Genomic DNA, 23,487 nt, shown 5'->3' on the forward strand with positions numbered 1-23,487 from the left:
GCACAACGTGGCAAGGGCTAGCATGAAGACCAGCAGGAGCTGGCGCAAAGACCAGCAAGAGGGCGGCCAAAAAGGAGCTCAAAATGGGCAAAAACGGCAACGCCCGGGCCTCCGAAGGCAGCACCGAAAACCAGAGCCACAAACGGAGGGAGGTTCAACCCATGAAAAGCCCAGCAGCAGCAATGATCGCAGAAACGATGGAGATAAAGGGATGGAACAAAAGAACCAAACTCCATCAAAAAATTCCCTCACGAACAACCATCAACAGTAAGCACCCGAACCAAAAAAGTACAGGCGAAATGAAAAAATGATAGTCATTTGAACGGAACTGGCAAGAATTTGATGGCAGCGTGAAGAAAAAAGGATTTTAGGATTAATTTAAGTAAAATATCACTTGCAGCATCAGATTCGAACCAGGAGAAAAGCATGAGAGTGAAAGGTTTTTATTGAAAAACGTCCAGACTAGTTTCGGAGGAATTTCACCCCCTCATCAGTGGACTTGAATCTTTTTACAATAAAAGCAATTACAAACGATTTAAATAGAAGCTGGTGGAGACAAATCCACTTCAACTTCCAAAATCGAACAATCATGCAATTAATTAAAAAATCAATTAATTAAAAGATTATTAATTAATCAATTTAATAATTAAATAAAACATCACTATGAAGAAAATAAAAAAACCCAATAAGATAGGCATTGTGCGGGTACTTTTTGGCAAAAGCCGAAAGAAAAAGAGTTAGGGTTTAGGGAAACCCTCATGATCGTCACATAGTGACTTGGCACGAGGGGACCCGACTCCTAAGCAAGAGGCACAAAAAATCAAACATAGTGATGGCGAACAAAGCTGGAACCCACGACCATAGGAAACCAGAAACTGCCATAGAGAAGCCGAAAACCACCAAGGAAAATCGAAACCACCGCCAAGGTCGAAAATTGCCAAAAACGCTCGTGGGGGCTGGGGCAACGAACAGCCGAGGGTAGCGAAGAGGAGGGGGCCAGAACGAACAAGTAGCCACGCATAGGAGAGGGATCCTAAAGGGGATCCAAGGCGGTGATGACCTGCAATAAGTAGAGAGGCAGCGACTAGAGGGGGCCAAAGGCCCGAGCCCAAGTGTGGAGAGGCGCCCACGACCGCGACCCGAACGCAGACACTGCGAACAGCAAAAATGGTGACGTTGAGGGCAGGGAACCAGGGGCAAGCTGTGCCAAAGGCACAGCATGGAAAGGGCTAACACGAAGACCAACAAGAGCTGGTGCAAAGACCAACAAGAGGGCGGCCGAAAAGGAGCTCAAAATGGGCAAAAATGGCGACGCCCGGGCCTTCGAAGGCAGCACCGAAAACCAGAGCCACGAACGGAGGGAGGTTCAACCCACGAAAAACCCAGCAGCAGCAATGATCGCAGAAACGATGGAGATAAAGGGATGGAACAAAAGAACCAAACTCCATCAAAAACTCCGCTCACGAACAACCATCAACAGCAAGCACCCAAACCAAAAATGTACAGGTGAAGTGAAAAAATGATAGTCATTTGAACGGAACTAGCAAGAATTTGATGGCAGCGTGAAGAAAAAAGGATTTTAGGATTAATTTAAGTAAAATATCACTTGCAGCATCAGATTCGAACCAGGAGAAAAGCATGAGAGTGAAAGGTTTTTATTGAAAAACGTCCAGACTAGATTCAGAGGAATTTCACCCCCTCATCAATGGACTTGAATCTTTTTACAATAAAAGCAATTACAAACGATTTAAATAGAAGCTGGTGGAGACAAATCCAATTCAACTTCCAAAATCGAATAGTCATGCAATTAATTAAAAAATCAATTAATTAAAAGATTATTAATTAATCAATTTAATAATTAAATAAAACATCACTATGAAGAAAATAAAAAAACCCAATAAGATAGGCATTGTCCGAGTACTTTTTTGCAAAAGTCGAAAGAAAAAGAGTTAGGGTTTAGGGAAACCCTCATGATCGTCACATAGTGACTTGGCACGAGGGGACCCGACTCCTAAGCAGGAGGCATAAAAATTCAAACATAGTGATAGCAAACAAAGCTGGAACCCACGAGCACAGGAAACCAGAAACCATCGAAGAGAAGCTGAAAACCACCAAGGAAAATTAGAACCACCGCAAAGGTTGGAAAACTGCCAAAAATGCTCGTGGGGGCTGGGGCGACGAACAGCTGAGGGTAGCAAAGAGGAGGGGGCCGGAACGAACAAGTAGCCACGCACAAGAGAGGGATCCCAAAGGAGATCCAAGGCAGCGGTGACTTGCAATAAGCAGAGAGGCAGCGACCAGAGGGGGCCAAAGGCCTGAGCCCGAGCGTGGAGAGGCGCTCACGACCGCAACCCGAACGCAGACACTGCGAACAGCAAAAATGGCGACGTCAAGGGTGGGGAACCCAGGGCTAGCACGAAGACCAGCAGGAGCTGGTGCAAAGACCAGCAAGAGGGCAGCCGAAAAGGAGCTCAAAATGGGCAAAAACAGTGACGCTCGGGCCTTCGAAGGCAGCACCAAAAACCAGAGCCACGAACGGAGGGAGGTTCAACCCACAAAAAATCCAGTAGCAGCAATGATCGCAGAAACGATGGAGATAAAGGGATGGAACAAAAGAACCAAACTCCATCAAAAAATCCGCTCACGAACAACCATCAACAGCAAGCACCCGTACCAAAAAAGTATAGGCGAAGTGAAAAATGATAGTCATTTGAACGGAACTGGCAAGAATTTGATGGCAGCGTGAAGAAAAAAGGATTTTAGGATTAATTTAAGTAAAATATCACTTGCAGCATCAGATTCGAACCAGGAGAAAAGCATGAGAGTGAAATGTTTTTATTGAAAAACGTCCAGACTAGTTTCGGAGGAATTTCACCCCCTCATCAGTGGACTTGAATCTTTTTACAATAAAAGCAATTACAAATAATTTGAATAGAAGCTGGTGGAGACAAATCCACTTCAACTTCCAAAACCGAATAGTCATGCAATTAATTAAAAATTCAATTAATTAAAAGATTATTAACTAATCAATTTAATAATTAAATAAAACATCACTATGAAGAAAATAAAAAACCCAATAAGATAGGCATTGTGCGGGTACTTTTTCGCAAAAGCCGAAAGAAAAAGAGTTAGGGTTTAGGGAAACCCTCATGATCGTCACATAGTGACTTGGCACGAGGGGACCCGACTCCTAAGCAGGAGGCACAAAAATTCAAACATAGTGATGGCGAACAAAGCTGGAACCCACGAGCACAGGAAACCGAAAACCGCCGAAGAGAAGCTGAAAACCACCAAGGAAAATCGAAACCACCACGAAGGCCGAAAAATTGCCAAAAACACTCGTGGGGGCTGGGGCAACGAACAGCCAAGTGCAGCGAAGAGGAGGGGGCCGAAATGAACAAGTAGCCACGCATAGGAGAGGGATCCCAAAGGGGATCCAAGGCGGCGGCGACCTGCAATAAGCAGAGAGGCGGCGACCAGAGGGGGCCAAAGGCCCGAGCCCGAGCGTGGAGAGGCGCACGCGACCACGACCCGAATGCAAACACCTCGAATAGAAAAAATGATGACGTCGAGGGCGGGGAACCAGGGGTACTCTGTGCCAAAGGCACAGCGTGGCAAGGGCTAGCACGAAGACTAGCAGGAGCTAGCGATAAGACGAGCAAGAGGGTGGCCGAAAAGGAGCTCAAAATGGGCAAAAACGGCGACGCCCGGGCCTCCGAAGGCAGCACCAAAAACCAGAGCCACGAACGGAGGAAGGTTCAACCCACAAAAAACACAGCAGCAGCAATGATCGCAGAAACAATGGAGATAAAGGGATGGAAAAAAAGAACCAAACTCCATCAGAATATTCGCTCACGAACAACCATCAACAGCAAGCACCCAAACCAAAAAAGTACAGGCGAAGTGAAAAAATGATAGTCATTTGAATGGAACTGGCAAGAATTTGATGGCAACGTGAAGAAAAAAGGATTTTAGGATTAATTTAAGTAAATAATCACTTGCAGCATCAGATTCGAACCAGGAGAAAAGCATGAGAGTGAAAGGTTTTTATTGAAAAACGTCTAGACTAGTTTCGGAGGAATTTCACTGCCTCATCAGTGGACTTGAATCTTTTTACAATAAAAGCAATTACAAACGATCTAAATAGAAGCTGGTGGAGAAAAATCCACTTCAACTTCCAAAACTGAACAGTCATGCAATTAATTAAAAAATCAATTAATTAAAATATTATTAATTAATCAATAGGAATTTAATGGTGCTTGGGGATGGTGATTTTCTTTAGGAAAAGAGGGAAAATGGAATTTAATCATTTTTACCAAGTTATTAGTTATTTTAGAAATTCTACTTCTCTAGAGGATGAGAATATTAGTAGTCTAGCTAACCTCAATAGGAACTATTTTTTTGGATAATAATTAGAATAGTTCTATTATTTACATTTTGTCTCTTTAGGATGTAAATTTTGTAATCTTTATGATCTCTACATTATGCCATATTATTTCACCACATGGCCTTATTTTCACCTTCAATCATGAGGCCAATCATAGAAGAGTTTTCATCTTTCTTGCATGATGATGGAAATCTTGCGTGGTTGATCATGGGTCTAATACAAGTTAGTGCCTTTTATGAATTCTCACAAATATGGACAGTAATTCTTGTGGGATCAATATTATATATTCTTCTAGTGATGTTATTGTGTGATCTTCTCTCTAGTAGTGATTAGCTGATTGGTCTTTATATGACATTTTAATATGATCAAAGATGAAATATAATAAATATGTGAATTTTCCTTTTCACTGGATAACTAGGAATAAATAAATATGGTTTTATATGCTTAATAAATTTCACCTTCATGATTCTAATATAAATCATTATCATTCTCAAGTTAATTGATATCTAGAGTATTTTTTAGGAAGGAAATGACAAGGTTCATAGTTGGCCTAATTGTGCCAAGATCTCAGTGTAATATTTTTTTCATTTACCTCTTATCATTCCTTAACAATTATTGATTTCTAAGAAATATGACCTTATTATAGTACTTCCTCATCAAGTTTATTATTTATTAATAGGTGAGGTTAACATTATCTTTCCAAGTCCCAGTCCATTTTTAATATCTCATTGATGACTCACTATTTAATGTTATCCCATATGGGCAACATGTTTGGAATTTTGAATTTCATACTACTTAATAGTACAAATTGATCACTTGTTGGAATCATTCAACATACTACACCTCATGCTTAATTTTCATTTGTGATTGTTATTTGGCTATTTTTTACTAGCAGTCATATGAGGCCACCACCTCAAATCTCTATAGTATGACAAAATATCTTTCTAATATCATTTTTCTCTCATATTACAATTTTCTATAGTATAACTTCATCATCAAAACCTAATTGTTGATAATCATATTTGTAAAAAGCACTCAAATTAAAGAAAGATCATGTAACATAAACTAGGTGACTATGTATCTAAAGAGTTCTCTCATGCTCTTATAGATTGTCACTCTTTCCAATCCATCAAAAATATTAAGGAGGTTCTCTCTAAGATTTTAAATAAAACACAAGCTCATGTTCACCATTATAAGAAGGTCTTCACTACTCGAGGTCCTTCTCTTGACAAAGAGTGTGTTCTCTTAAGGATTACCTCAATCTTTTCCTATGCAGTACCTTTGAAGCATAAAAATATTTTACTATCATTTATTTCCTCAAAAAATAAATAGTCAATTCTATTATTGATGATATAGTATTGACCTATGACAATTTCCCTTGTGATTTTTATAAAGCCTTAATGACCTATGTGGGATTGGTTCTTCATAATGTTTATGTTGAATATTTCCATTAAAAATCTTTAGGAAAGTTTATGAATATAAGAAACATTAAATATATACCTAAGTATAGGATCTTATAGACATCTATAACTTTTGATTGATCACACGAGTCAAATTTTCAAAAAAATAATTACTAGGGTCTTGGCTCTTAATATTCAGCATATGATTCCTCAAATACTTCATCCCAAGAAAATATCTTTTATAAAATTCAAACTCATCTTTAATAATATTATCATTTCTCAGAGGGCATAGAATGGGAAATTCATTAAAAAAAATAAAAATAAAATTTATTCAAATTTGTCTTCACTAAAGGTTTCAATCATATTGAGTGTCCCTACATCCTTACCATTCTTTGTTCTTTGGGACATGAACTTGAATTTATTCAAATTTTCAATATAGTTTATGATGGTGACTTTCCATATGTTACCATTAATGGGTGCTACTATTATGCCTTTGACATTTTTCATTCCATCTAGCATGGTTTCTCTCTTATACCCTCTTAATTTATTCTTTATAATAAAGGATTTGTCTATTTGTTGGAATACTATATCTCATATAGGTGAATTAGAGGAATTTCCTTTTGTAAGATATTGGATTAATTCGCTAGTAGTATATTTATATATGATAGATCTTCCATTGTCATATAAGAGGACAAAAAAATCAAGGAGGTCCTCAAGTTCCTTGACACCTTTTGACCAATCTCTTTCTCAAACATTCAATTACATAAGACCCATTTTTATAACTAGTCCAATCTTCCTATGCCACATGGCATTTTTTTACAAAGTTTGCACCCTTGGTGTCCTTATTGTGCAACACAATGGTGGTTCATGAGATAGCTTAACTTCCTTTGATTTATTCTACAAGTCCAATGGTTATATAATTCATAAAAAACTCAGTGCAACAATAACCAAAAATTGATATAGAAGTCAAGATTACAAGTTTGAATCCCACACTTGCACTGGGGGAGATTTTTGCAAGGTGTGGGCCCTTGGTTTCCTTGTTTCATATAAAACAACAATGGTTGTGACATGGATTAATTTCCTCTTGTGTATTCTATAAGTCTATTAGTTGTATTATTCATTTGTAAGCATTCTTGGTATAACAACAACCAACATGCTTCTCAATTATAACAAGAACTACATTATAAATGGGTACTTTTAAAGATTTCTTGGCATTCCATTTTTTTCCCCAAATATCTCTAATAAACTTTTGGAATGTGGTTCTTACTAGAACTATCAAGAATATATCATAGTAGATAACTAAATCCATTTCTCTCATAAAAATTCCAAGTTTCCTCTATATTTCTTGTCACTATCCATATTTACTTTTCTTCATGTTTTATGTCTTTTAAGGTCATTTATTTGAAAGTTGTGAAACTTCTCCATGATTTTATGTAGGATTATTCCATTAAATACAAGGGTTTCCATTGTATGGCCTAGGATTTTATCTACCTCCTACAGGGTTCTAGTTTACTTCGTCTTCTTTCTAACTAATGTCAAGGTATGACTCTATTTGTTGAATGGGCAGTTCAAATCAATTATTAAAATGAGGCATGGGAGATTCTTCTCTAAAATTAGATTTTCTCCAAATTTTTGGTCAATTGGTCAATTTAGAAGGGGATTCATTCTTAGATCCTTATAATGAAATTGTTGTGCATATTAAAAAAATATTTATGTCCAAATATATTTGACATTATTAGGAAGTTATTATCTTGGTTCTTTTGGGTTGGTTATAGTATCTAGGTGAGGCATTTCTTCAACCAACACAACCTTCATTAGTCCCCCCTAATTTCATTTAAAGGAATTCCTCTAAAAATGATATCATGGGTTAAATCCTTGAATTTTCACAAGAAGTTTATTCACACTCCTTGAGATTTATTTTATAAAACTACCATGATTGTCTTATCATGACATAAATTAAGTTCTCATTTTCATCTCTCTTGACCAAACTAATAGACGTTTGATGTTGTCAAGATGGATCTCCTAATAAAAATTCTTCACAAGATTAAAATTAATTCTTATAAACCCTAGTGAAAGGAATTCTTGAGATTCCAAACATTAAGTTTTGTAATTAAAATCCACACCTAGAGTATTTAAAGGTTTCATCACATCTTCCATTGCTCCTAGTTTAAATTTGAGATGACATTTACATTTGTCACTATTAATTTGACACCATATATTTCATAATATTTTTTCAATGACTATTGTTTATCCTAATATTGGCCACTTTTCCTAGTTTATTCTTTTTTAATTCTTTCCTATGGGGTCTTATATCAAGCATATGGGCATTTAGGACCCTTGTTGACCATTTTGTTGAAAACTAGAGTCATTCAAACACCTTTTAGTGACCATATTAGAGTTGGAATCTATTCGGAGAATGGTGTCTCAACATTTAAGTTACATGAAATTAATATATATAGTATGTTTAGATTTGAGAATGGACTTGTCCAAAATTCTCTTTAAAGATATAAATTGGCTAAATAAAAATGTTGATAAATTTTCATTACAAGATCATGTCTAGATTTAAATATATTAAAGTTTTTATTTTTAAAAGTTTTAAATTTGATCTTGAAAGCCTTAGATGAAAGTAATCAAAGGTATCAAAAAATGTCTTACACTAACCTTGAGAGGAGGGTAATGAATTTTTTCCTCATACATATACAATAGTTATGGAAATTAAAAAGAGGTAAACATCAATAATATGCACATAAGAACACAATAATTTACATGGGGAAAAACCTTTCAAGAGAAAAATTCCACACTCCAAAAGCTATGGAAATATATCAAGTGAAGATACTTTTGGCTACAAATTCATAGGGATGCTAAGAAATTTGTTAAGAGTTGTAAGGTTTTTCAAGTTGCTAAAGGTATTAGTCTAAATGTGGAATTGTATACAACATTGCCAATACCTAGTAGACATTGGGAGGACATTAGCATGGATTTTGTTTTGGATTACCAAAGACAAAAACATGTAATGATCCTATATTAATGGTGGTGGATATATTCTCTAAAATGTCACATTTCATTCTGTGTAAGAAGACCTCTGATGTAGTACATGTAGAAAACTTACTCTTTAAGGAGGTTGTGAGATTGCATGGGTTATCAAGAAGTATAGTTTTGGATATAGATAACCAGTTTGTTGTTTATTTATAGAGGATATGTTGGAGAAAATTGAATATACATTTAAATTTTAGTTCTACTTTTCATCCACTAGCCAATAGAAAAATAAAGGTAGTGAACAAGAGCTTGGATAATTTATTGAGGAGTTTGAATGGAGATAAAATTGGTAATTGGGACTTAGTTTTTTCACAAGAAGAGTTTTCATATAATAATTCACTAAATAGGAGTATAAGGAAAATACCTTTTGAAGTAGTTATTGGTTTAAGTCCTAAAGGAGTTATAGAGTTGAGAGATATTAAGTAGGAAGATAAAATGAACATTGAAGAAGATGAATCATTTAGTTACATGCAAAAATTGCATGAGGAAGTTAAACATAATATGGAAGGAATAAATTAGAAGTATAAGGAGAAGGCTAAAAGAAATAGGAGACATAAAGATTTATCAGAAGGAGATGAGGTTATGGTTCATTTGAAGAAAGAGATATTTCTTGTAGGAACTTATATCAAGTTAAAGATGAGGAAGTTTAGACCTTGTAAGATTTTGAAGAGATTCGATTCCGAGAATTCTTCTGAAGTTGAGTTATCTTAAGATATGGATATTTTACCTATATTCAATACTTGAAATTTGTATGAGTATCATGAAGATGAAACTATTTTTCTTGATAGTGAAGATATTGAGGAAGGAAGTTGGAAGGAGCACAAGAGGTAAAGAATACAAAGAGTATCTAATTAATTGGAAGGACAAACTAGTGGAATATTCTTCATGGATTTTGTAGGCTAAGTTGGATCTTCTAGTTTTATATTGTTGAGCATCATGTTTGCACGATGACAAAAACATAGATTATGGTAAATCTCTCTCTTTAAAAGATGAAAAATACCAACTCCAAGGTTTCATGAGGCTATTTTTCAACCACTTGGGTAACTCAATTGAAGACTTATGTTTCTATTTATGAGGAGACCTTTTTTGGTTGTATGAAGTCAAATCTGTAATCTGTGAAACTTGGAAAATAATAAGCAAAAAATTGTATTTTTGTATTTTATTATTTTTGACGAATGCAATTTTAACATGCAACTAGCATGAATTCCCAACTTAACCAGATTTTGTAAAATAAAATTTCAAAGAGATAGAATAACAATAGAATAAAAAATATTCTTAAAATAAAATTAAAAATGAACATAAGCCATAATGACAATGCATTTGTGAATTAAACCTTTGAAAGGAATGGTGGAAAACCAATTTTTTTGGAGCAAAACAACTGCAATCTCAATGATGCAATCATCAATGGAACTTTGTAAGGTTGTTTGATTTTTCACAACTAATTAAATCATGTAGCTAAGGAAGTGTACGCACATGAGACACATTTATATGAATGTACTTGTAGAATTTATCTTCTCTGATTAGTCCCTAAAAAGGTATTATGCAAACTAATCATGACAAACTCCAAAAAAAAGATTGCACAAGCATTCAACACAATAAGACTATTGGCTCCTTTATCATTTGTGAACATAAACTCACAAAGAAAATGTACACTTTAGAAATAATCACTACACACAGAATCAAACCACCAATAGCATATCTTTATCGCATGAAATACTAGCCTTGAATACATGTTACATCATTGTATTTATAGGGAACCCTCTCCATTATGTGGTTTCAAAGCTAGGATTTTTTCCATGTAAAAAGTATGAAAAAACTATTAAGATTAAGTTATTTATGTAAAAAATAATTTCTATCTGGGTTCCAAGTAGGCTTGTACTTTTCTTTTCATATATTTAATGGTGCATAGACTTTTACATGACTCAAAATTGTAAATAGAAGAAGTTAAGAGGGGAGCCATCTCTAATAAGAAACTAGAGATTTAGAGCCTTTTACAAATACAATCTCTACCTTCTCCACAAGTCCTCACTAGTTAACTTTTGGTGAACTCAAAAAACACCAAATCAATTCATGAAATGCTAAATATAGAAACTAATAGTTAACTAGTGTCACAACTAAGAATTGCTAGAAATTTTTGCACTTGCGAAGTTGCAAATGTGTAAAGCTACAAAAGTGAAAATTGGGTACACTTCAAAATTCCCAAAATTGTGGACTTGTAGAACTATAGAGGTGTTCATATTTATAGGTGCACACGTATGGAGGTTCTTGGACCAAAAGTGGCAGAATGTCTCCTAAGTCAAGATCTGCAATTTTTAACATCTGGGTTTTCTTACTCCTTGACCAATATGATGTCTAGATGGGATACTTTAAAATTTTATATAGACACTACTACTTTGGAGGGATTAGGCATATCTAATTCTTCATACTTAGCCCTTACACTTTTGTGGAAATCATGGAATTCCTTTTTAACTTCATCAAAACTCTCTATTTTATCATCTAATTGCTTAAGTGTCTTCTCAGCTTTGAAAACTATCCTTATATTATCCTTAGAGGAAACTACTTTGAATGAAGCCCAACATTGTTGCACTTCCATCTATATGGAGTAGATCTTTGAACTAGAATGATCTTAAAATATTTCAAGACTTTATTATAATGCTTGTGGTCTTCCATTATATTTGCCTGAGCTCTTTCCCTCATATCCTAGATGTTCTACGACATGGAAAATATGACCCTTTTTCTTGCTTGTATCTTCTCAATCTAGTCATCAAATTTGTATTATATGAAGCTTGTTGCAACTCATACATATAAATGAGTTCCCAAGACTAGAAATTTGGTCCAAATTTTTAGCTTGAAAGAAGCTATTTCATTTTGAGTTGGCCCAAATGTCTGTGTATTCAATTTTATGTTGTCAATGAACTAAAGGGAGTACATAGCAATTGTCTAAGTCATTTGGCCTTCTAGATTTATAGATCTGAATACATCTGTATAATTTTTAACTAAATTTAATACAGATTGAAGGAACAATTGAGTTATACTATATGGATATTCTCTCTTTATGTTTAGTTCTTTGATCTTTCAAATTTGACACCAAATTTATGTTAATTTTGTTGGAATTACAATAGGAAAGGTAAACTCATAAGAGGGGTGGGTTGGTGTGAATCACTAGTTTAAACTTTGACCCATAAAACTTTCACCACACATCCATCTCATGCATTCAATAAGTAAACTAAAATAGCATGTCAACCATATACATCTAAAACATGTAAGAAAGTAAACATTCACACATCTATGACACCAGATATGATTACCCAAAAACCCTCCAATGAGAAGGTAAAACTAGGGTGGGGATGACACCCATAAAAATTCACTACTATATTGATAAAGTGTATCCAATGAAGGTTACAATGTTTTGACCATGAGACATGACCTACCTTGTGAAAGGTCTGGCCTGTTAAAATCTTACAAAGACTGTTAGGTCTCACCCTATTAAAGGATTTCAACACCCTATTAGAAGTGTGTCTTGCTAAAGGACTTTAAATCACAATTAAATAAGCATCTTGTTAGAGGATTTCAATACAACCTATTAGGACCACTCTGTTAAGAGATTTGATTGATTCACCTACTAGAATTATTCAACAATGATCTTGTGGTTAGCACTTGATTGCTTGATAACAGATTGCCTCTAAACTAATGTATTCTTGATCCTTCTTGATTAGATGTCTCTTTGTTGTATTCTCTTCTCTTCCTCTATTCTCCTTTAACTAATTCTGCAATGCAATCTCAAATCATAACTACTTGGTTACCATGTGTGCTCTGTTTTTGCATGCAAACTTCTCTATTCACTCCTTCATTCACCTTCTTTCCACTCAAAGAGTTTAGGGTTTGTCCTCCTTAAGAAGAAATGGGTGACTTAGGGTTAGGTATGAATCAATAGCTATAATTCATCCATTTTCCCCTTAACCCTTCCCTTTTTTTGATTGTCTTAATGTAATTGCATTGGTAATCCAACATAAGATTCATCCTTATCTCCAAAATATCGTAATTCAATCTTTAGTTGGCTCAAAAATGGTTTACATAGTAGTTTGTGCCATTACAAACAACTATGTCACTCAGCATCTGAAGTCTTTGATGCTCAACATATACATAGTTCTTTATTGAAATTTGGCATCTGTATCACTCGGCATGCACTACTTTCTCAACACTTGAATCACTTGGCATACACTGTCTTCTTGGCACTTGAGTGACTCGACACATGAGTGGCTCGACACTCACTGTGGACTCGGCATGCTCTATTATTTATATGTTCTACTCTGCACGTATTACTTGTTTGACATGAACTAAGTAAATGGCATAAGTGTGTAGACACTCATTAGTCAAAACCAATCTAAGATCAACAACCTCCCCCTTTGACATGAGTGTCAAAAACACTTGGTCATGCATTAATATTCTTAATCTTACAAGCATAACATATCTCTTATATCCCTTATTAGGCTTATGTAAAAAACTTCAAAATTTCAAAATTTCGTAACAACTTAGATACCTCAAAATTTGATAACTCCCCCTAAGTTGATAGGTCTATTATATTTGCAAAATGATGTACTCCTACTAAGTAAATGTGTCTCAACTAATATTCTTTGACTTCATGTTATTTCTCTACTTGCTCCCCCTTAGCTTGTTCTATCATTTCTCTGTCCCTTTTCTTACTTTCCCTCATTCTTCTCTATCTCTCCCAAAATCTATATCTCCCCCTTTTGCACATATCTCCCTCTTTTTGACACTTATGTCAATGATTTGTACACTGATAGTGTGCTTTTCAAAAAGGATTTATGGGAATCAAGTATTATCTTGACGGCTGCATCCCAATTTTCACATGCTACATCCAAATACTTGATTTGGATGGCCAACTCGATAGCAAGGTGGACTAGGACATCTAGTGTTGAAAGATTGGGGTCTTTCTTCATAAGAGTGTCAGCATAGCCTAATTCCTTGTGCAAAATTTCTATATGTGGGGTCAATGTTGTTTGGATGTTAATCAATGTTTCCCTTATATTGGCTTCATTTACTAATAATGCAGCTAACTAACTCTAGGTTTGTAGCAAATTTCTAAAGTACTTCTCACTTTGAGTTGGTGTCATAGGAAATTTTTCGCTTGATGCATTTATTTGACTTTCCAAACTCAAAATGTGACTTCTGGTTTCTTAGGTGAAGAGTACTGGATTACATAGTATAGTGTATATTGAGAAAATGTTCTCAAGTACCTTCTTCACATCCTCAACCTTAGTTTCCAATGCAACTTGTGTGAGTGTTGTGTCACCTGATATTTTCTCATTTACTTTATGTTGATATTTCTTTTCTGACCATTCTAACAATTTGGCATTTGTGTCTAGGTCTGCATCACTAACCTTCTCCACTATGTGTGTCAGTTGTTCATTAAGAGGATTGGTCTCATCTACAGTTGGCAGACTAAATTCATCTAAAAATATGTCTTTGATGTCCAACAATGCTTGCTTCTACCTATGCTCCCTTATTAGCAGTTCTTGATGCTTCTTTCTTGCTAGGGCTTGTTACAATATACCCATCTGCTCTATGGTTATGGTGTCATAATCATACTTAGGTAGCATAATCTCTTCATAAAGGATCACATCTCCATATTATATCACTTCTTCAACCTTTTATGATCTTGGACTGAACACTGTGATCTATAATGGTGTTGTATCTATGCTTGACTTCTGAAGAGTTTGACTTGAACAAGTGCTAGATACTAGTAGGGCTACTAGAGCTTGAATAAAAACTTTCTCCTTCACCTTCAATGTCAACTCAATCTCTTTAGGCTTTTTCTTGTGTTCCATAATGCCTTGACTTGTACCTTGTACTTGTGCTAGAGGTGCAAATAAGATTATCTTACCTATTTGACTCTTTGTTTCTATAGAGGCTTGAATTTCCATTGTCTTCTTCTCAATTGTATCAACCTTTTTTGATGTAGCTTTAGGTACTTTATCCAAAGGTTGTACATGAGTGACTTGAGGGATGATAGTAGGTGGTTCTTGTGTATTCACCTCTTCCCTTGAAATATCAATCAATATTTTCTGTAGTTCATCTACACTCACCAAAACAATATTATCACATAGTTTTGCCTACAATGTAGACTAATCTAGTATCTTCTTGAGATCTTCCTCTATAACAAGATTGATGTTCTAAGCTGTGAGATCAAAAACATCCTTTACTATTACTATTTTAGTATTCTCACTTATTAAATGTTGAGGATTGACATTTCGCAATTGTGTATCTGGTACACTATATTCTCTTGTTGCTCTGCCTCAGCTATTGCCTTGTCATATACTTGAATTTCTATCCCTCCCTCAACAATATTGTCATTGTTATCATCTTCCTCATCATATTTCACCTCAATAGGCTCCTATTCACCTCCCTTCACTATAGTAATCCCATATGTTACTTTCCACATCTGTGTGGACTTCTTAACAACATCTTCAATATTATTTTGCAAAATGCTAAAGGCTCTATATTTAGGTATAAACCTAACTACATATTTCTTCATAGCCTTAAAAATTTGTGCCTTAATAATTTTAGGCATGACTTGGGCAAGTGAAGTCTCCCTTATTTTTCTCTCCAAGTTCAAACAATAGTGCCACTTCTACTCAACTCTCTCATATAAGCTTTTTGGCATAGAGTGAGCAATTTCTAGTGGGGCTTTCTTAAAATTTTCCATCATGGCATAAATAGCTTCCTCCACTTGATTCTTTTCTACTTTACCAAGATTATCAAAATCAACATGAGAGAATCATGACAAATCTACATTAGTCTTAACATTCTCACATAGATTTTCTAAGTCTGATAGAGGATTGTGACTCACCACTTTGAATTGAGTATTGTCATTTGATTCTATTTTCTCCTCATGAGATTCAGCTTGTGCAATATATTTCCTCCTTGACTTTTTCTACACACCACATTCTTGCTCAATTGGTTTGTCTTTCTCCTTTACCTTTTGAGTACTCACACGTACACTAGCCCTTGCTATAGGTTTGTCTTGGCTTGGTTTGACAATCTTATTAGCCCTTGTCATAGGTTGTATCTTGGCCTTCCTCTTCTTTTGATTAGTGGGAGTAGGTGCTTCCTCAACTTCTTCTCCCTTGAAACCTTCAACAACTTCTATCTCCTCCTCTTCCTGATCTTCTCCCATTCCTATTTTTAATGCAAGTAGCGCTTGGGTTTAAGAGTCTTCTTCCTCGTCGTCCTCTTCTTCCTCTTCTTCTTCCTACTCAACACCTTCACCAAACTTGACTTTCAACTTCTTCACCAATTTATCCTTCTTCTTGATAATAGAAGTAGTCTTGAGTTCCATAGTGATTTTAGACTTTTCCAATTCATAATTTCCAAATGCCTTGACATTTTTGTCTACCTCTTCTACCAGTAAAATTGTAATAGCTACAGAGGCTTCATCAACATTTATTTCATATCCTAAGGGTCTCAACCATCTTACCCTTGGTGTAGCAGCTTGAACAAATGTAAAGTTAGCATCCACTAAAAAATAGATATCATCATAATGCTTTTCTACTAGTTGTATATGAGCAATGTCAGTATGCTAATAGAAACCAAATTTAAATAAAGCTTCTACAAACCAAAAAAAATTCATAAACTTCAAGATAGACTAAGATGAACTCTCAATTGAGAATATGAGCCATTAATGGACTCTCTCAATGAGAAGCTCTCTTGTTGAGTGGCTTTGTGTAAATAGATAGGATGTATGCTCAAGCTTATGCTTCAAAAAGGGCTTCAAATGGAGTTCGAATTTGGGTATGAGTGTATGGTTTTGATGTAAAATGGCTTCTTAAAATGGCATTATGACTTTACTTCATGGATTGTGTTAAAATGGCTTGGGAGAGGATTCTTTAAATAGGCAAAGGGCTTGAGGGATCAAGGGCTAGGATGCAAGGATGGGGAAAAGCTCATGGAGAGCTCAGATTGCATGAGAGGAGAGCACATGGATTGTGCTTCCTTACAGCCAATCAGGGAGTGACACATGTCACAGGGTGAGAGGATGGAGGAAAGGGGAAGGATGAGTCAACAAAGTAGGATCAAGGGATAAAATCTTCATAAAGACCCTCATAATGGCTTGTAAGAGCAATAAAAGGGCTTGGAAGAGTCATTTATGGCCTAGTGGGCTTCATAAAGTTTTATGGTTGAGATATTTTGAGGGAGATGAGAGCAATTTCGACTTGGACTTGATTAGGAAGGTTTTAAGCTTGCTTAAGCTTGTGCAAATGATTATAGGATGGATTAGGATGGTTTAGGATTAGCTTAGGGATAGGCAAGTGGATGGCATTTAATAAGGGTGGGTGAAGGAGGAGATATTTGTTAACTTTGGCTTGGGTTAGTAAGTTTTAACCCATGTTTAGAGAATGTGACAAGGTTAGGAGGGGATTAGGATTAGGTTTAAAGACATCTTCTAGAAGAGTCTAGACTTTGGATGAGGATAAAGACTTTCTAGAATAGTTTAGAACTTCCTAGGATGAGGATGAAGACTTTCTAGAAGAGTCTAGAACTTCTTAGGATGAGGATAAATTAGATTTTTAGGAAATAAATAAAGTTTTATTTATTTCAAGGGTTTGGGTTGAGGAGATATTTATTAAAACTTTTTTAATAAACATGAGGATTAATATTTAATCTTAATTAAATATTTTGAGTTGGGATTAGGGGTACGAAATGATGGGATTAGCCTTTAATCAAAATTAAAGAAGGATTAGAAGATTTTGGAAGAGGTTAGTGGTCTTAAGGAAATTGGCCAAGTTTTGGGCAAAAAAATTTTATTTTTTTTATTTTGGGTTTTTTGGTCAATTTATTAATTAAATAATTAATAAATAAGGAAATAATGCTTAAATAAGATTTAAACATTTTTGGGAGGGATTCCTTAATTAAATATTTTTAATTAAGATAAAGTGATTTAATGGCATAAAAATAAATTAATTAATTAAATAATTAATTAATTAATAAATGATGATGTCATCAGAAATTTTTCAGAAAATAAAAATACTTTATTTTCTAAAGGTTTTTAGGTGTCTACACTAGTGACACTAGAATTCTCAATCTTTCTTCATTGATTACTTAAAGTCTTCAAACTAACTTGTCATCATAGACTCAAAATTCTCACCTAATTGTTCAATGAACTCACCAATCTATATTGCCACTGACTTGTTTGTTTTCCAACCAACTATGCCAAATGTAAGAAAATTGTTTTGAACATAAAAGAAAATGCATATCAGTATAGAACCAAATTTGTATTGTGCATTCTTTTTCTTTCTTATTACTCCTAGGTTCTCCATAAATTGTTGTAACTATAGTTCTACAAGATCATATGTGTGTCTTTCTTAACAATTTTATAACCTACATCCACTGCAATACAGGGAACACTATTTAATCTACTAGATTGATAAAATTTGTGTGAAATAACCCTTACTACAAAGTCTATCAAAGGATCAATAATGGTATCAATAGTCATTCCTCTCTTATTCCATACAACTCTAGTGTTTTTCTCAATAACCTCTATTGAGTCACTCCTCAATGTCTTAGGCCGATCTAGGGTTGGATATCATGTAACCCTATGGATTATCCTTTTGGTTATCTTGATAAATCCTTTATCTAGCCATAGTGAACCATCATGTATCCTACTCAATACTAGACTAATCCATTCTGTTTTGAATACATTCAAGAAATCTAGGGCTCACGGCTCGTGTCAACCCTTTCTTCTCTATAATTTTGTATTCTTCCTTCAACACACCATTATCACATAGTCTATCATATTCTTTCCCAATCTCCATATCACCTATGCTACCAATTTTACAATTATAACATTTCCTAACATCTTGCATCATTAAAAATTTCACTGGTATCATAGATAATGCACTAGAGGTGTCTTATTTTTAAGCAATATCAGGTATGGCCTTGAATATAGGTTGCTTAACTTCATTACTAGCTAACTAAACATTCAAAACCTCCTTATCCTCTCCATTCTTTGAACTAGATGTCATTATGTGAAACTAGGGTTTACAAAAATAAAAATAGCTAGCTCGATACTTGGTAAATACCTTGCAAGATCAGAAAAAATGGTGTTGAATTGCTGCACAAATCTTCTACAATTGCTTCTGATAAATTTCCAAATCACCTCTTGCTATCCTTACTCTTTCTCAATTTCAAAATGAAGAAGAATGAGTTAAAATTGATCAAATACCCTTTTGAAACCCTAAAATCAATGCTGAGTGCTTACACAGGTGTAAGCTCAGCATCAACCAATTCCAGGCTCACTCAAAATCCATTATTATTTCATTCACTCAGAAACCATTACATGCTTGGCACCAACTAGCCAATTTGTTAGCTAGGCATCAATTAGTTTTTCACTTGGCACATATAAGAAAATTTTCATGCTAGGCAACAACATGAAAAACTTAAAGATTTTTCTTGGATTCTTAATAACATCTTGCATCTTTGTTCATGCTTATGTAATCTTTTCAGTACTAAATCCTTTGGAAATGATGTATGATGTAACTTATGAATATCAGTCCCACACACCTCTTGATTTCTTAGTTTGATGAAGTATGATCACTGACCCATTGGGTGAAGTGATCCCTTCTCCATTTGATGTGCTACAATCATCTTTCTTCTTCTATGTCTTGGTCATTTCATTTATGAAATTTTCAACATCTACCTTGCCTTTTCCTTTATAAAACTCACAACTTGGTGCCTTTGACTTTGTTGGGAAATATTTGTTGATGTGACCAGTTTTCAAACAACTAAAACATGTGGTTTGACTCAACCACCTCTTGTAGTCACCTCTGAAGTGTATCCTAATATAATTCTTAGGAACATGTCCATATTCTTGACAATAATGATAGCTATATCTTGTATTATAATTCTTGTTATAAGAGTTTCCATTGTTCCTTACCTTTGTTTTCTCTTTTGATGACCACATGGGTTTGGATCTGCATTCAAAAGCTCTGTGTCCATACTTTTGACAATTGTAACAATATCCTTCAAATCTTTGTGTGTGCATGGTCTTGGTTTTGCATTCATGTGCGTGATGACCTTGTTTGTTGCACTTATTAAAATGAACTATGCTTTATGCTTGAAATTATGATTAACAGTCTTGCTCCTACATACATTAGTAGCATGTCCTTTCTTACCACAATTATGACAAGTAGGTTTGGAGCTCTTACCTTTGTTGCTCATCTCTTCAACACTTTTAGGTGACTCTCCTTCTTTAGTACTTGTGTATCCTAGTCTAGATGTTTCATTATTGGATCTAGGGGATCTCAATAATTACTCAAAGTATTTGATGGCTTCGTTTGGTTTATTGAAACTTTCAAAAAAATCCTTTTCCCTTTTTAGGTCGCTTTGCAATTTCTCATTCTACAACTTCAGTGTTGTTATCTCAATGTCCTTGACATTCAACTTATACTTAGCATTTATCATTTGGCTCAATGTATCCAATTGTATGTTGGAAATCTTGGTTAGCTTTGATGATTTCTCCTCCAATCTGTTGCTCAAAATTCTTTTGTCTTCTTCAATCATGGATTTGTCTTCCATAGCTTTCTTCTTCTATTCAATCACCTCACATGGTAGTATGGCTTGTGATTCTTGCTCTAACTTGAGATATATAATTTCCTCTACTTGGGCTCTATTCTTTTCCATTAGATCTTAAACTGTTGCATCAAATTCATTTGAGTCACCATCAAAAAATAGCTTAGTAGTGTCTATCTCTTTGTATTGTGTGTCATTCTCCTCAATAGCAATTTATTTCCTTCTCTTCAAAGATTTCTTTCAATCTTCTCTTGCTTGACTTAGTTTATGTAGAATGAGATGTATTTCAATCTCCTGATTTTAAATAGTCTTTCCCAACTTGTAGACTTCCATTTCCAAGATCTTTCCTCAAAGTTGCAAAGCTTCACTTTCAGAGAACACCACTCTAATACCGATTGTTTGAATCACAATAGGAAAGGTAAACTTCTAGTGGGGGGTGAATCAGTAGTTTAAACTTTGACCCATAAAACTTTCACCACACATCCATCTCACACATTCAATAAGTAAACTAAAATAACATGTAAAGGATATACATCTAAACCATGTAAGCAAGTAAACACTCACACATGTATGACACCATAAATGATTACCCAAAAACCTTCCAATGAGAAGGTAAAACTGGGGTGGGCATGACACCCACAAATCTTCACTACTAAAGTAATAAAGTGTATCCAATGAAGGTTAGAATATTTTTATCATGAGATATGATCTACCCTATGAAAGGCCTACCCTATTAAAAGCTTACAAAGATTTTTAGATCTCACCCTGTTAAAGGATTTCAACACCCTGTTAGAAGTGTGCCTTGCTAAAGGACTTTAACTCACAATTAACTAAGCACCTAGTTAGAGGATTTTAATACAACATATTAGGACTACTCTATTAAGAGATTTGATAGATTCACCTACCAAAATGATTTAGCAATGATACTGTGGTTAGCACTTGATTGCTTACGGATAGATCACCTCTAAACTGATGTATTCTCAATCCTTCTTTATCAGATGTCTCTTTGCTATATGCTCTTCTCTTCCTTTGCTCTCCTTTAACTGATTCTACAATGCAATCTCATATCATTAGTCACCATGTGTGCTCTATTTGTGCATGCAAACTTCTCTATTCACTCCTTCATTCACCTTCTTCACACTCTAATAGTTTAAGGTTTGTCCTCCTTAAGAAGACATGGGTTACTTAGGGTTAGGTATGAATCAACAACTATAATTCATCCATTTTTCCCCTTAACCCTTCCCTTTTTTTGATTGTCTTAATGTAATTGCATTGGGAATCCAACATAAGATTCATCCTTATCTCCAACATATTGTAATTCAATCTTTAGTTGGCTCAAAAATGGTTTACATAGTAGTTTGTGCCATTACAAACAACTGTGTCATTCAACATTTGAAGTCTTTGATGCTCGACATATACATAGTTCTTTATTGAAACTTGGCATATGTATCACTCGGCATGCACTACTTGCTCAACACTTGAATCACTTGGAATACACTGTCTTCTTGGCACTTGAGTGACCTAACACATGAGTGGCTCGGCACTCACTGTGGACTCGGCATGCTCTATTATTTACATGTTCTACTCTACACGTATTACTTGTTTGACATGAACTAAGTAAATGGCATAAGTGTGTAGAAACTCATTAGTCAAAACCAATCTAAGATCAACAATCTCCCCCTTTGACATGAGTGTCAAAAACACTTGGTCATGCATTAATATTCTTAATCTTACAAGCATAACATATCTCTTATATCCCTTATTAGGCTTATGTAAAAAACTTCAAAATTTCAAAATTTTGTAACAACTTAGATACCTCAAAATTTGATAACTCCCCCTAAGTTGATTTTGTTAATATTTTCTGATTTTGTTAATACATTAGATTTGATGCTATGTTTATTTACTTCATTCTTACTTTGTGATGCTTTATGTGAAAGTGAGTGATGTAAATAGATTATTTTAGCATAATTAAATAAATGATTAAATTAGGTGATCTAATGTATTTATTACTTCAACTATGTTAGTATATGCAATTGCACTTGATCATGTATTTTACTGTGCAAGATTTATATCACTAGTAGTGGCACATGGAGTTAGTGATTCAAGTATTCATATTTACCAATGGCATCCTTGTATGGTTGGTGTATCTTATTTAAATATTTAAATTAAACCTTCAGGTGATTTGATAAATCCAAACTCATTTGCATTATCTGATTAGACCTATGAACATGTATGTTCATTTAGAGGTTCGCATTCCCATGAAATTGTTAAGGAATTCTATAATTTGGTTTTTTAGTTTTTGGGATGTATTTTAATTAATTTTATTTTTTGGTAGCTTTTCTATAGATGAGTTCTAATTACTTGGAATAACCTGTTTTCATTTGGGTTGATTCAAGGTTTAACTAATTTTCCTAGTTATTCACCCTAATCAAATATTCAATCAAAAAGTGAATAAGTATCCAAAGAGGAAATTAATTCCTCACTTCTCACTTTTGAATTAGAAAGTTTGAGAGTAAAACCCAAAATCCTCTTCATGAGGAATTATTGTTCTGTTCATTGTGGGAGCTATGGGTGTCGGATCATCACGAGATCAGTCTCATTAAATCCATCTTAGGGAGACCTTGGATTGTCATGATTTTTGGCTACTTCTACAAAAATTTTATTTTATGGTTCAGATTCTTGTTTTTCCCCTTTTGGCTACAAGATAGGGCTCTCTCATTTTATTGTTTCTACTTCTATTTTTGGTAGTTGTTTGCTAGGAGGTCAAGAACTAGTGTTCCCCTCTATTTCTATATGCTATCTCTACCCGACTAGGTAGGTATGTACATTTCCCTATTTTTTAGGATAAAGGTTTGGGGTTTTGCCCCATTATGCTAGTCATTTTTGCATATGGACTCCAAACCCATATTTTATTGGATTTTCATGATGTATGGTTTTATTGTTCTTGAGATTTGTGTAGAATTTGTTCTCCCGAGCTTGTTTTTGGTTGTGTTTTTTTTCTTATGTTCTCATCCAAACCTTGCGTTTGAACTTTGTTATGGTGGTGCACCCACACACAAGCATGTGCATGTGTAT

This window comes from Cupressus sempervirens, chromosome 10 (genome assembly GCF_028749045.1).
Source record: "Cupressus sempervirens isolate cs-2001-9-10 chromosome 10, ASM2874904v1, whole genome shotgun sequence".
NCBI classification, from domain to species: domain Eukaryota; kingdom Viridiplantae; phylum Streptophyta; class Pinopsida; order Cupressales; family Cupressaceae; genus Cupressus; species Cupressus sempervirens.